Here is a 13,703-nt window from a genome sequence, read left to right on the forward strand (position 1 = left end):
AATCAATGCGCAACTACAAAATGGGGAATACACAGGCTAGGTTTCAGTGCGGGGTGGTAGGCTGTGGTGACTGTGAAGTCCTTAACAAAACATCACATCCACCACAATCTCACCACTACCGAGAGGACAGCTATACAGTCTCTGAAATCCAACCACCAGATAGCGATCAAACCAGCAGACAAAGGGGGCACCATCGTGGTCCCAACAGTGCTGACTATGTCAACGAGCCCAACCAACAACTATCTCCGTGTACATCTACACTGCAATAAAAGACCCACGACACGGCCGCAGCTGACCCAGGTCAGCTGACTCAGGCTCATGGGACTCAGGCTGTGGGGCTAAAAACTACAGTGTCGCTGTTGGGGCTGGGCTCCAGCCCAAACATCTACACGGCTAGTTTTAGCCACAAAGCCTAATCCCTGTGAGCTCGAGTCAATTGACCGGGCTCTGAGACACACTGCCATGGATTTTTTATCCATTGCAGATGTACTCTCCGACACCACTTACTATAAAGAACTCAAAGAAAATCCCATACCGCAATGCACCCAAGAATTTGAGGATATCATCAAATCTTTCTCCAAAGAACTCCAAGACAAACTCTATAACCTCATCCCCCAAGAACCTACTCCAGGGGCCTTCTACAGGCTTCCCAAGATACACAAACAAGGCCACTCTGTATGTCACCTCCCTATACACCAACATCCCTCACAATGACAGCATCGCTGCCTGCCTCAAACATCAACAAGATAATGGACAACGCTCAGATATGTAGCCCAAACACATCACCAAACTCATCCATTTCATCCTCACCCATAACAACTTTACAAGCAACAATGAACACTTTGTCCAAATCATGGGAACAGCCATGGGTACTAAGATGGCTCCCCGATATGCCAGCCTCTTCATAGGCCACCTTGAGAAAGAACTTCTGCAAAAAACCAGGCCGTGAAACCAATGATACACCTGAGATAAATCGAGGATATTTAAATCCTCTGGAAAAAGGACTTAAACTCCCTCTGAGATTTCCAATGCAACTTCAGCAATCACCACCTATCTATCAAACTCTTTTTAGAATGTTCCCACACTAGCATCAACTTCCTAGACACCACGATCAGCTTCAGCAATAGAACCCTGCAGACAACTATATACAAGAAACCAACGGATCACCACACCTACCTCCACAGATTCAGTAACCCACCCCAAACACACCAAGAAATCTGTTATCTACAGCCAGGCACTCAGACAGCACAGAATATGCTGCAAGGATAAAATCTAGGATATACTCCTTAACACACTTAAAACCACCTTCCCCAAACAAGGACACTCCACCAGAGAAGTAGATCACATCATGGAACAGGTCCACCCAAACACCCTGGGAGAATCTACTTCTGTACAGGGGGGGAAAAAAATCTCTATGGCTGCACATCCTTAGTTGTTAACTATCACCCCATCCTGAAACCCAACCAGGGCATCATTACACAATTACAACCCATGCTCAATGGGGACCACATCCTGAAAGACATCTTTCCCAAACCTCCTCTTCTGGTCTTCAAACAATGCCCCCACCTTGCCAAGCTTGTTACCAGAAGCAAGCTTCCCACTGACCAGGACATACCAACTCAAAGGGGCACCAGAGCCCGAAAGAACAGATGCAAAACCTGCAGACATATCTCCACTGCTACAGTGCTCAATACTCCCCCACCACAGGGTCCTACACATGCCTCTCACAACCTGTGGTGTACCTCATGCAATGCATCTAATGCCCCAACAACTCTGTGGGCGAAACCAGACAATCACTATGCTCTCAAATGAACTCGCACAGAAAAATGATAAAAGACAAAATCATATCACAGCACACAGGGTACGAACACTTTTCACAAAGCGATCACTCTATATCTGACCTCTCAGTCCCTATGCTCAAAAGAAACCTGCACAACACCTTCAAAAAAAAGCCTGGGAGCTCAAATTCATAACTTTCTTACATACTAAAAATCACGGATTTAATAAAGATGCTGAATTTATGGCTCTTTACAACAATCTATAACTCACTACCCTCCTTTGTCCTATGACTGCAGAGGAGTTAACTGCCCAGTTCACTTTGAATGGTCTCTTACAACATGTGAATTCCTTATGCTAAACAGTTTGTTCAACCTTGTACTTAGCTGCGACACTCTGGGTAGCTTTCCCAGATCTGAGGAAGAGCTCTGTAAGCTCAAAAGCTTGTCTATTTCACCAACAAAAGCTGGTCCAACAAAAGATATTACCTCACACAACTCGTCTGTCACACACATACAGGTGTCTGAAGACTATCGTAGTACAGAAGTTCTTAAACTGTGGTCTATGGACTACCACTTGCTAGTGACCTGTAGAATGCTGGTTGGTCATATAGTGCTGGCTCTCTTCTTCCACCTGCTACATCACATAAGCTTGGCAAGCTGGTGAACTGAGCAGACAAATAATGTCCATTGATCACCTATTTGTTGTCCATGCTTAATTATTAAAAAAATATTGCAACGAGAATGCCCTGATGTAGGCAGCAGCCTACCTTTTTTCATTTCATCCTGGTGCCATCTGTTAACAAGACTACTTAAATGCCTTGATCATTCACTTTACCATATGCTAATGCCACCTGTTAGGAAAAAGGTGACCAAATTAAAGTTGAGCATCTTGACTAGCTGCAATCTTCTGGAACTAACATTGCATGTGTGTGTGTATAGATATCTTTACTTGTATAACAGGACACTAACATACATGCTGGTTTACAATTTAAAGACACAGTTCCTGCCTAAAAGAACTTACAATCTAAACTGATTAGACAAACATAGGGTATATCTACACTGCAGTCAGACACTTGATTCAGGCTCGTGTGCCTTGGGCTGTGGGGGCTGTTTATTTGCAGTGTAGACTTCCGGTCTCAGACTGCAGTAGCCCGAGCTCTAGGACCCTCCCACTTCACAAGGTTACATCGTGAGCCCGGAAGTCTATGCTCCAATTAAACAGCCCTGCAGCCCGAGCCCAAATCAGCTAACATGGGCCCAGCCACGGGTTTATAACTGCAGTGTAGACACAGCCATAGAAATTAAGCCAGAAGGGAGTGAGGGAGAGAGAGAAAAGTCCACGGTCATTAAAACTCCTCCCCCAACAAAAAGAGAAAAGATGCACAATCATTAAGCTGCTAAGAGAGTTGGCCTGCTGCTTACCTATCATAAGTGCATTTCAAAATTACTTTTCTTTTTTAGTTGCTACATTTGTTTTATTTAATTTCATTTTTCTTTCCTTTTTGTAACTGTTCACCCTTGAATAATGCTCACATTTAAATGCTAGCCTAACATTGATAAATAAAAAAGGTAATAATAATTATTCTTTCATTTTTTAGAACTTCACTGTGTTTCACATTTTTCTGAGTTAAAACAACTCAGTTAAGAAATAACTTTTTTTTAAAATTAGGCCTAAGTACCTAAGGCTAAGCCTACTACGACCATAAAGTCTTGCTCTTTTTGTTACTGATGTTACTGTTCTAATAAATTAGTGCTTTAAAATATTTGACCATTTTTTACATTAATTTGATAAAATTAGACCAATCAACCAATTATTTTTTTGACTGGTCAAATGTCCATTCAAGTAGGTAAAAATTAATTACTTTCCCAGTTTTACTTTTCTCTTTAAAAAACTGCTGTAAAGTACTAGAGATTTTTGTTGGAATAGATAAATAATTAGAATTTCAGACTATGAACTACTCAGCTAAAACAATTCTTATCAATTAACCACAGAACCATAGGATCAAATTCAGATATTCCCAAATCACTTGGTAGGTTCATTATACACTGTATTTTGAGTGAATAGCCCTAAACAAATTCAACTTTTAAAACCTTTTAAAATATAGGATTTGTTTAACTCTAGAACAGGGATCGGCAACCTTTGGCATGCGGCCCGCCAGGGTAAGCCCCCTGGCGTGCTGGGCCGGTTTGTTTACCTGCCGAACCTCCGGATGCGGGAGGTAAACAAACCGGCCCGGCCCGCCAGGGTGCTTACTCTGGTGGGCCGCGGGCCAAAGGTTGCCGATCCCTGCTCTAGAAATATCGGATTTGACATAGCACGTCAGATGAGTTGTCAAATCACGTCTGGTATTCTGCCTCTGGTCAGGGCCTTGCTTCATACGAGGGTATAAAAAGAGCCACAATGGAAATAACCAACTGGGTGATGCAGCATGTGGAGGTGGCAGCAAGGACGTGTGAGATGAAATTACTTTCTTAATATGAATAATCATAAAAAACAAAACTATTCATTTTTGTGGCCTCTTTCATCAGAGGATTTCAAATAATTTGAGAAACATTATGATGCATAATTTATTAATACAGTGGTTCCAAAACTTTTTACTAAGCCAACCCACCACATTCATTTTATCTTTTTGGGGGACCTATCTTTACATGTAAAGAATGTGTGTGTAAATATACGTACGTACACACACACACTTTCTTAAGTAATTCAAACACAAAGAAAAAAGACAAATCAAAACATTACATGCTTTCCACACTACTAATACCCCTGCCCAACTCCATTTCCCTCTCCCCTCCCCAGCTAGGCCCCCTCAGCTACCTACTCAGTTTTCCCCAGCCCTGTAGCCCAGGCTAGCAGGGGAGGCCCTGAGGAGGCAGGGGTTATTGGAGAACAAGCCCGCTTCACACTCACTTGCAGCAACGGCTCCTGTCCCGCAGTGCTGGGCCTGGCTACTGGGTGTTGAGACCCAGCACACGAGGTTACAGCACCATGTAGGTTTGGCCTGGCCCCCCTCTATCATGATGGAGGGGAGGCCATGCTAAACTCAAGTGGTGCCATGACCCAGTGCATGTCGTAATGCCACTGGGTTTGAGGATCCTCTTAAATGGGGACGTGGGGCAAACTGCCCCTCCCCCCACCACCCGGCCCTGGTTGGGCGGGTGCTTCTAGGATGCGTGAGGCAAGGAGTGATATGGGGGGCAGTGACTGGCAAGACCCTTTCCACAAGTGAATCGGGACTCACCGTTTGGGAAACACTGTTTTAATACACCTATGAAATAGGTACCAACCCTATTAAACATATGGGGAAACAGACAGAGGATATATAATTCACCCAAGCAAATCCAGCAATTCACCCAGTGAGACGGTGTCAGAACTAGGAATAATACCCTGGTATCCTGTCCCACACTTGTCACTAGGTAACACTCCCCTCATTATTATGTGTCATACAGCACTGAATGTCATAACCTCCTGCGTGTGTGAGCCTCCTGTCATAATGAACTGACTCGGAGACCATTTCTTGATAAGACTCAAACCCCCCAGGTCCCAGTTTTGTGAGTCCCAGTTCCATTCTCAGTGAAAATATGTAAAAATCTAAAAACCAAATCCCATAGAAACTAGCATCTGACCCAGCACTCAAAAGGACAAAACTAGAACGAGGATAGGACAAAGAGGTCACTTGTTACTGAAGTTTCCATTCTGAGTAACCAAGAATTATATTCCTTCCTATCTAATTCTGCTTAAATAAAGAGCTCGCCCCAGTAATCATCATTATCATCAGAGACCTACTTCCCAGAGCCTGATTAAAACATTTTCTTTAAGCTCCAGGTAAACTCAAAACAACCCCCTCCCCCACCCCCGCATCCTTGTTATAGCCCATAGTACCTGTTACATAGAGTAGAAATGCTCACCCTCATGCTCATGATCACAGCTAGGAAGACTATTTGAATAACCTTCTATAAATGCACATAAAACATCTCAGACTGTCTGAAACAAATGATTTTAGAGAGATATGGTGGGTGATGTAATTTCTTTTATTGGACCAACTTCGGTTGGTGAGAAGAGACAAGCTTTCAAGCCTACCCAGAGCAAGACCTGAAGAAGAGCTCTGTGTAAGCTCGAAAGCTTATCTCTCTCACCTACCTTGTCTCTCTCATATCCGGGGACCACATCTATAACAACATTGCATACAACAAACAATTTTGTCCTTTACAAATAGCTGCTTTTTTAAGAGACTGCAAATGGCTCTGAGCCACACCTGACTCTTTCCAAGTTTTTTATTTTTATTTTTTTGTTAGACAATAGAAATTGTCTGGTTTATCTTCAATTCAGTCTCATGCGCTTTATCACTCAAGACTCTTCCACCTGTTGCTAACTCACATCAAGTTTACTGTCATGGGGAAAACTACCTCCTTGCACTCCAGAACACACTTCTTCAGCAAAACATTTCAACCACAACTTCTGCAAGATTTCTTTGTCATCTTAAATTCCTATCACCAGACTGTGTGTGTTAACTATTCTATTTGCACCTACACTAGATTTAAATTCCTAGTTTCCTTATATGTTTGTACAGCACCAAGCGCATTGTAAGTGCTCAACAAATCTACTTGATAAGTCTACAGTCATTAAGACGGCTGATTTGAAAACGAATCTAAGTAGCAGGTTAAATTTTAGAAACAGAAAGAGGTAAAGATATTTTATGCGAACAAAGTGGCAGGAAAAGTAAAAAAAAAATTATTCTGTGAGTCAGCTGTTGAGATGAGTTCCTGTCTGCATCCTGTAAAACTTGCCCATACCGGTATTGCCCTGGCCTCTTCTTTTGTCATTCAGTGTTGCACGCATTCTAAAACAATATGCATTTCCTCACCTTTTGGGGGCGAAGCCAGACTTTGAGGCACCTGCTCCCCTACTTGGTGTAAACTTTGCTTGTGCCAATCAGAAACGAACACAAACAGGTTTTGGGCCCCGTCCCCTATGACACTTCTATGATGTCATCGTTGGTACTTTATGGGCCTGCCTGCCATGTGCAGGCAGGGAGAGGAGAAAGAAAAACGAATCCTGTGTATCCTGTGTACACCCGTAACCGAGCCTGATCACCTCGAAGCCTCTCTCTCAGCTCACGTGTTTCAAACAGAGTTTCTACGTTTGCCGGTCGTTATGCGTTGGTTTGTATTTGTAAGTATCAGTTATTACTAAATGCTGCATCTTTGTTTATAAATATTGTTAGTAGATATTTTAGTCATTGTGTGTTTTAAGTTTCATTAACTCTATTAGCTAATCAAACGCTGCTCCCTTACCCCTTGTAATTATCCCCAATAAAACTTTAAATTGATTAATTTTAGTTGTGTGTGTGTGTGTGTGTGTGTGTGTGTGTGTGTGTGTGTGTGTGTGTGTGTGTCTGCAGTTTGCATCGTGACCCATACACTCCTTGCATCCCTTACCAATATAGTCTATTGCCACGTGCAGCCTGGTAAATAACAGGCCTGCATTTTCTTTCGCCCCTGCGTGCCCGTGGCAATCCACATGGCGTCACGAACAGTATGCAAGGGAGTTGGGCCATGCCCGTGGCACGCTGCAGACCGCGCAGATGATGAAACTGAACAGTTCCAACATTTGCAGTTTCACCTTTTTACTAGCCAAAATTCGACTGATCCAAAAATAGAATGGATCTGTTCCCTTGGCTCGGGTAAAACTCTAAAAGGCTATACTGCACCATTAACCCTGGCAGATATGGGATGCCTCCTTCGATGCAACCCGAGCTTTAGGTGTCAGCCAGCCGATTGTTCCCTACAGCCTCAGTGCACGGAGACTGTGGAGAACCTCGGTGCTGCAGATCCCTCTCAGCTTTGGAGAGAGTGTAGCCGCATTGTTAGAAAATCCGGAGGTACCGTTTCCAAATTGATTCCCCCACCTCGGGTAATACCTGCTGATCCGGCACACAAATTATTATGCCAGATGATAAAATAATTAGATTTAATTAAGAAAACCAAAAAATTGCGACCCGATGAATATAAATCTGAGGATGTTTCCACCGTCCTGTTTAGCATGATATGCAAGGCCCTCGATCTGTGCTCTGTCCTCCACGGGGGGCACAATGTTTGCAGCTAAACAGGCAGCCCCAGGCTCTCCTAAAGATGATAATGAGGAGAAGACAGAAAAGGTAGAGCCCATCACTACCTCTCCCTCCCCAAGTCCCTCTCAGAAAATTTTGCCACCTCCATATGAAGCTCCTAAAACTCCTCTGTATCCAGCTCTGCCAACAGGCCCAGAATTTACTGAATCTGAAACTGTAGCAGAAGCTTTGCCTATTGCGATAACTAAAACTAAAATAGATGCACAAACAGGCAACACCACGCAGGTTACTGAACTGCGAACACGTACTAAGGCCGAACTTAAAGAGTTTTTAAAGGAAACGCAACGAAAAGCCAATGAGGCACCAATGGTTTGGGTCGGGCGGCTAGCCTTAGAACACGGAGCAGAATTGGTGGACCGTGAGGAGGCTGGCATCTTAGCCAAAATGGCCAATTGGGCACGAGGCTTCCCGGGTCATGCTTTATTAAATAATCGCATTTGGCCACTTACCACCCCGGCAGCTGCCATTTTAGCAATGCAAGGCAGTTTTAAAGGATTGTATATCCCCCCGGGAGCCTTAGTTACTCCACATGATTTAATATGGGCAATCGCAGGAGCTTCCATAGCCCTGTGGGATCCACTACAAAACCCACTTAATTTAACTGTTCAACAGCAATTGGTGGCCACACCCTTTATACATGTTACTGATCCCACCCAAATTCCTGTCTCAGCAGAGGCAGTTGATTTAGCAGGAGCTGACACCGGTGCCATGCTGCACTTGCATGCGGCTGTTCGCAGATCCATCTTAACGTTATTTGAAGTAGTTAGTAAAATTAAGTTGTCACTGCCGCCCCCGCCTGTTGTCCTCCCAGTTGATTCGCCACCAAAAGACCCTCCAAAGAGTCAGTTTAATCCCCAAAAATATCCTGAGCGAACTAAAGCTGAACGGGCATGATTTGGCTTCCTTCTTAACAAAGGAATCCCCAAAGAAGCCCTGCGTAAAATGTCAGACCAAGAGCAGCAAAATATAGCCGAACAGCTAGGCTGGAAAAATGGGAGGACTATGTTAGGTCAAAAAACGAATAGGGGCCGGATGCTGCCCGGCCCAAATTAAAGATCCCACCGATGAACGCCCATACGCCACCCTGTTAGTTAACGGTGACACCCCCACCTCCTTTTTATTAGACACTGGAGCTCAAGTTAGCATTATTGAGCCCAACGTTCCCCACTGTCCTACTGGCTCCTTTATGTTTGTTCAAGGCCTCAATGCAGTACAAGAAAAACCCGTGGTTTGGGTTAAAATTGCCCACGAAAAATACGTAAGAAAAATAAAAGCCTTGTTAGGATCAAAAAATCTGCTAGGTGTCTCAGATATTAAAAAATTTAAACTGCATAATCAAATTCTGCAAGCCCTCCCTATAACTGTAGGCGATCATTTCCCCTATACCCCCGAAGTAGTTAACTCCCAGCCATGGAAATTTTCCCCTATCCCCACAAAATCCGAAGGGCTTCCCCTTATTGAAGCTTTGCTCACTCAGCTTCTAGAAGAGAAAAAGATAGAAAGGGTTACTGCATCCACCTTTCTGTCCGCGGGTTGGGGTATTCCCAAGCCTGGCGATCCCTCTAAATATCGCCTTGTCATTGATTATAGACAAGCTAACAGCCGTGTAAAGCCTATCGCATTTTCCAGCTCTGTCACCATTCCAGAAATACAGCAGCATCTAAGCGATGCAAGTAATCAGTGGGCATGTACTCTTGATTTAAAAGATATGTTTTACCAAATCCCACTCCAGGACACACAAGGAATCTTAAATTTTGCTTTTAAGGGCGTCCAATATAAATGGAAAGTCTGCCCACAGGGGTTCTGTAATTCACCTGCACTTGCATCGTCCCATCTCAATATCACATTACAAAAGGTAAAACCCCTACAGGATGTGTCCGTGTTAGCCTATGTAGATGATATTGTCATTTGTGGGCCCAATCCACAAACAGTTCAAAGTACCACCCAAATGATAATAGATGCATTAGAAGCAGATGGGTGGCAAATTAACAAAACAAAAAGCCACCTGCAGGCCAGCCAGCAATTCTCATTCTTGGGACTCCATTTCACTCCCACCACTCACACACAAGCCCCAGCCAGCGTATTAGACCCTTGGACAGAAGCCCCTCCAAAAAATAAACGAGAGCTTCAGCACCTACTAGGTCTCCTTAATTATCACCGCCAATATATTCCGGCGCAATTAATTTCTAACCTAGAAATCCTACAAAGCTCTCTCTCTTCTAAACGCTCCCGAGAAGTGTGGAATGCATCAGCACAAAAAAGCTTAGAGAAGCTAGCTGGCTGGTTCGCCTCTAACCCCCCCCTCGCCCGTTTTAATTCCCAAGAACCCCTCAACATTAATTTGTTTATCACAAAACACCATGTAGGGTTCACTGTATTGCAACATGGTAATGCCATTTACAATTGGGCCCATCGCCTGTCTGGACCCCAGTATAACTATGGTCTGGTGGGAAAAATGCTACTGGCTGCGTCCAGTGCTCGTCACTGGTCCCAAGTCCCTATCCCAGGTACCTTGTCTGGACCACTTGTTCATTTAATCCCGTGGCTTACAAGTACCCCTCCACCCGAGTTTCATGGCACTACTCGCACCTGGCAGCTTCTATGTTTCCAGGTTGAGGTAGCTTGGCAGGCATGGACCCTAACTCCCAGCGATAACATCTTAGCCCCCCCATCTCACCAACCGTTATGCAATGAAGCAAAATATGATCCCTGGGTTGTGTCTGACGGGGGCACCTCACCATCCCCTAGGGCGGGAGTTCTTTGTTCCACATGTAATTACTTTAATGTGCAGTTACTGCCCCCCTCCTGCTCCGCACAAGAATGCGAAGTGCAAGGCGTTCTTTTAGCTGCCCAGCATGTTGCTAATGCCCACTCTGCCAACAAGCAAGTTGTTTTAGGTATCGATTCTCAATTTTGTTTAGATATTTTAATTGAGCAAACCTCTCCCTCAGCTTTTGTTAAAATGTGGGACCAAATTTTTGCCCTAATTCGTAAATTCTCTCACCCTTGGTTCATTATGCACTGTCCCTCTCATCGACCAGACTCTAACCCCCTGCATTCCAGTCTTGATCAAAAAATGAGAGAGGTCTCCCAAGTTCATATGGCAAATCCCGCCCCACAGGCCGACCCGCTGTTGCGCTGGCTCCACGAAGAATGGGGACACTTACCACCCACAAAATTGTACGGCCTGTTATCTGGCTTTTCTAACCAAAAGCCTGACGTTAGCCGCAGTCAGTGCGAGCTCATTGTTCAGTCCTGCTTGCAGTGTGTGCAGGTAAAAACTATGAATCGTCCCCGATATGAGCGCTCTGCATACGCTGCAGAACACTTTGCCCCAGGTAGTACGTGGCAAATTGACTTAATAGGACCCCTGCCAGGTGCTCGTCGTTTTCCAAAAGCCTTAGTTACTGTCGATCTGGGGTCTCGGCAAACTTTTTGTGTCCCTCTTACTAAAACCAATGCTGCTTCTGTCGCTGTGGCTCTTAAGCAAACAGCAGCTGCCTGGGGCACTCCCACTGAAGTCCAAGCAGATGGTGGGCCACCCTTTACCAGCAAAAGCATTGAACAGCTCATTTTTGGATGGGGGGCTTCCCTTCACATCCATACTAAATATCATCCTCAAAGCAATGATGTGGTGGAGCGAAAAATCGCAGTCCTTAAGACTATGCTGCGAACAGCAAACCCCAACCCTGATTTTAAGAACTGGAGCTCATTTTTACCCCAGGTACTTAACGCACTCAACAAAAGTTACTCTCGCTGGCCTCACATTTCACCTACACCTAAGCCGCCTTGGTCCCCCGTGTTTAACACCGGCCAACTGGTTTGGCTTACAGAACCCCAAGCCTCTGGCCATCGAGAACCTATAAAAGCCACCATTCTCCGGGCCGGCAAGTACCCTAACACCTACTTAGTGGCTACAAGTACCCCCGGTGAAAAGCTAGTTCATCATAACTGGCTCAGAAAATGTAGTTCTTAATAAACAAACTAATGCCCCTGAGCAGGGCTCGTATTATTCTGTTTTACAGGTTATGCTGCTCTCCCTCACAACATCTTTGCCCAAGGAACCCTTAGGAGAAGGTGGACTACAAACCTGGTTCGCCGCCTACTGGGTGCAGGAGGTCAGCGGAAACCAGTCCCTGTCAGCGCTGAGTCCAGAAGATTGTCTTGTTTGCTCCACTCAGTTCTCACCTAAATATCCATTACCCTTTCAATTTGTACCAATAGTTTATAATTTTTCTTCATTTAATATTTCTAGTGTGAATTGTTCTTCCTCCTATGTGCAGTGGGCTGCTTCTAGTGTTTGGAATAATTGTTCTTCACAATTTAATTCTTATGTATTTCCAGTTCTTAATGCTTCAGGTCGAAGTGATCATAGCTTTCCTTTAATTGAGAGTATTAGAGTTCCAGCATCTCATCGTTGGGTTTTTGTTGGTAATAGTTTAACCCCAGCCCCTACTTGGGTTTGTACTTATTCTAATTGTTCTATGTGGAGTTTCTCTTATGCTAATACCTCCCTAACTAAACCCACTCTTAATTTTACCTATCCCCCTCCCATTGTTATAAAAATCAAGTTTGATAAAACCATACCTTCTCTCCTCACTATTACAGCCTGGATAAAATGCTGTCTCCAAGGCTAAGAATTTGAATGAAAGAACAAGCCAGCAATATCTCTGCTACAGCAAAACAATCAGAAGAACTAGTGCACAAATGAAGGCAACGGGAAGAAGCAAACCATACAAGTGATGAACAGCTATTGGACAATAAACATTAAGATAGAATGTACTACGGAAAATAGCATGGAGAGAAAAACATGATTTTTATTGCTTCTACGGACTTCCCTTATATCAACTCACTGTGAGAGTGATCAATGCCAAATGGTACCAATCCTAAAAAGTTTCCATAAGAGAAAGCTTACAGGATCAGGTACAGTAACAGTTCATAGGCAGGTGAGACATGGCCATGCCTTTTTTCCCTTGGAAATTAGTATGCTACATAATTAAGAGTGTTCAGCATCTGACTACAGAATATTTTTTTTATTTCGGGTGTAGTTAGAAAAGAACATTAAAGTTTTACCAAGTGATCGCATGATTGATTAAAGTTCTGTGAATCAAATGACAGTCACATGTAAGTACTTGTATCATTGCCAAGTATGATTTCTTATTCATCTCAAATTAACCATCTCTTAAAACAAGTCTCCAGATTTCTCCTTTTACTATACAAGACACATCACTGCCCATGTGAAACAGATTGGATAAAAATCAATGATTTTTAAAAAAAAATCAGATTTTTTTATTTGAAATTTTTTTTTTTTTTATATAAAATGCTTTTTAAGGAAAAAACCTATCTAAAGATAGTTTTAATTAAGATATCTTTGAGCTAGAATGTATCTCATCATGGAATAGGGATTATAAATTATAATTCTATAGTATCAGACAATATATTCATGTAATGTTAATGAAAGGAACATGTCTGAACATGCAGGATCTTCAGGTTAGTAAACTTTTTTATTTCATACTTCTTTATTGAGGACTGCCTGTCTTCCTTCTGGACTATTCTTGAATTCTCATGTTTGAGCAAAAAAATATAGTTGTTACTCTATGGTACTATCATTTTAGATGCAGTTGTGATAAAAAAATAAATAGCTGAAATAGGCAGATCTTCCTTTTACAGTTTTACCTTTCAAGTAGTACTGAATGTCAGTGAATGCAATGAGTAATACTAAAGCAGCAGTATGGTAATAATAATTAAATAACTGCATTGACTTATTTTGTTTAGGAGAATCCATCCTCAACAT

General features: G+C 43.2%; 1 protein-coding gene across 1 annotated transcript in view; it reads right to left on the minus strand.

Annotated features, from left to right (window-relative positions):
• ARHGEF7 (Rho guanine nucleotide exchange factor 7) overlaps positions 1-13,703 on the minus strand; it is a 176,102-nt gene that overhangs the window by 83,489 nt on the left and 78,910 nt on the right. The window lies entirely within an intron of this gene.

Source organism: Emys orbicularis, chromosome 1, assembly GCF_028017835.1.
Source record: "Emys orbicularis isolate rEmyOrb1 chromosome 1, rEmyOrb1.hap1, whole genome shotgun sequence".
Taxonomy (NCBI): domain Eukaryota; kingdom Metazoa; phylum Chordata; order Testudines; family Emydidae; genus Emys; species Emys orbicularis.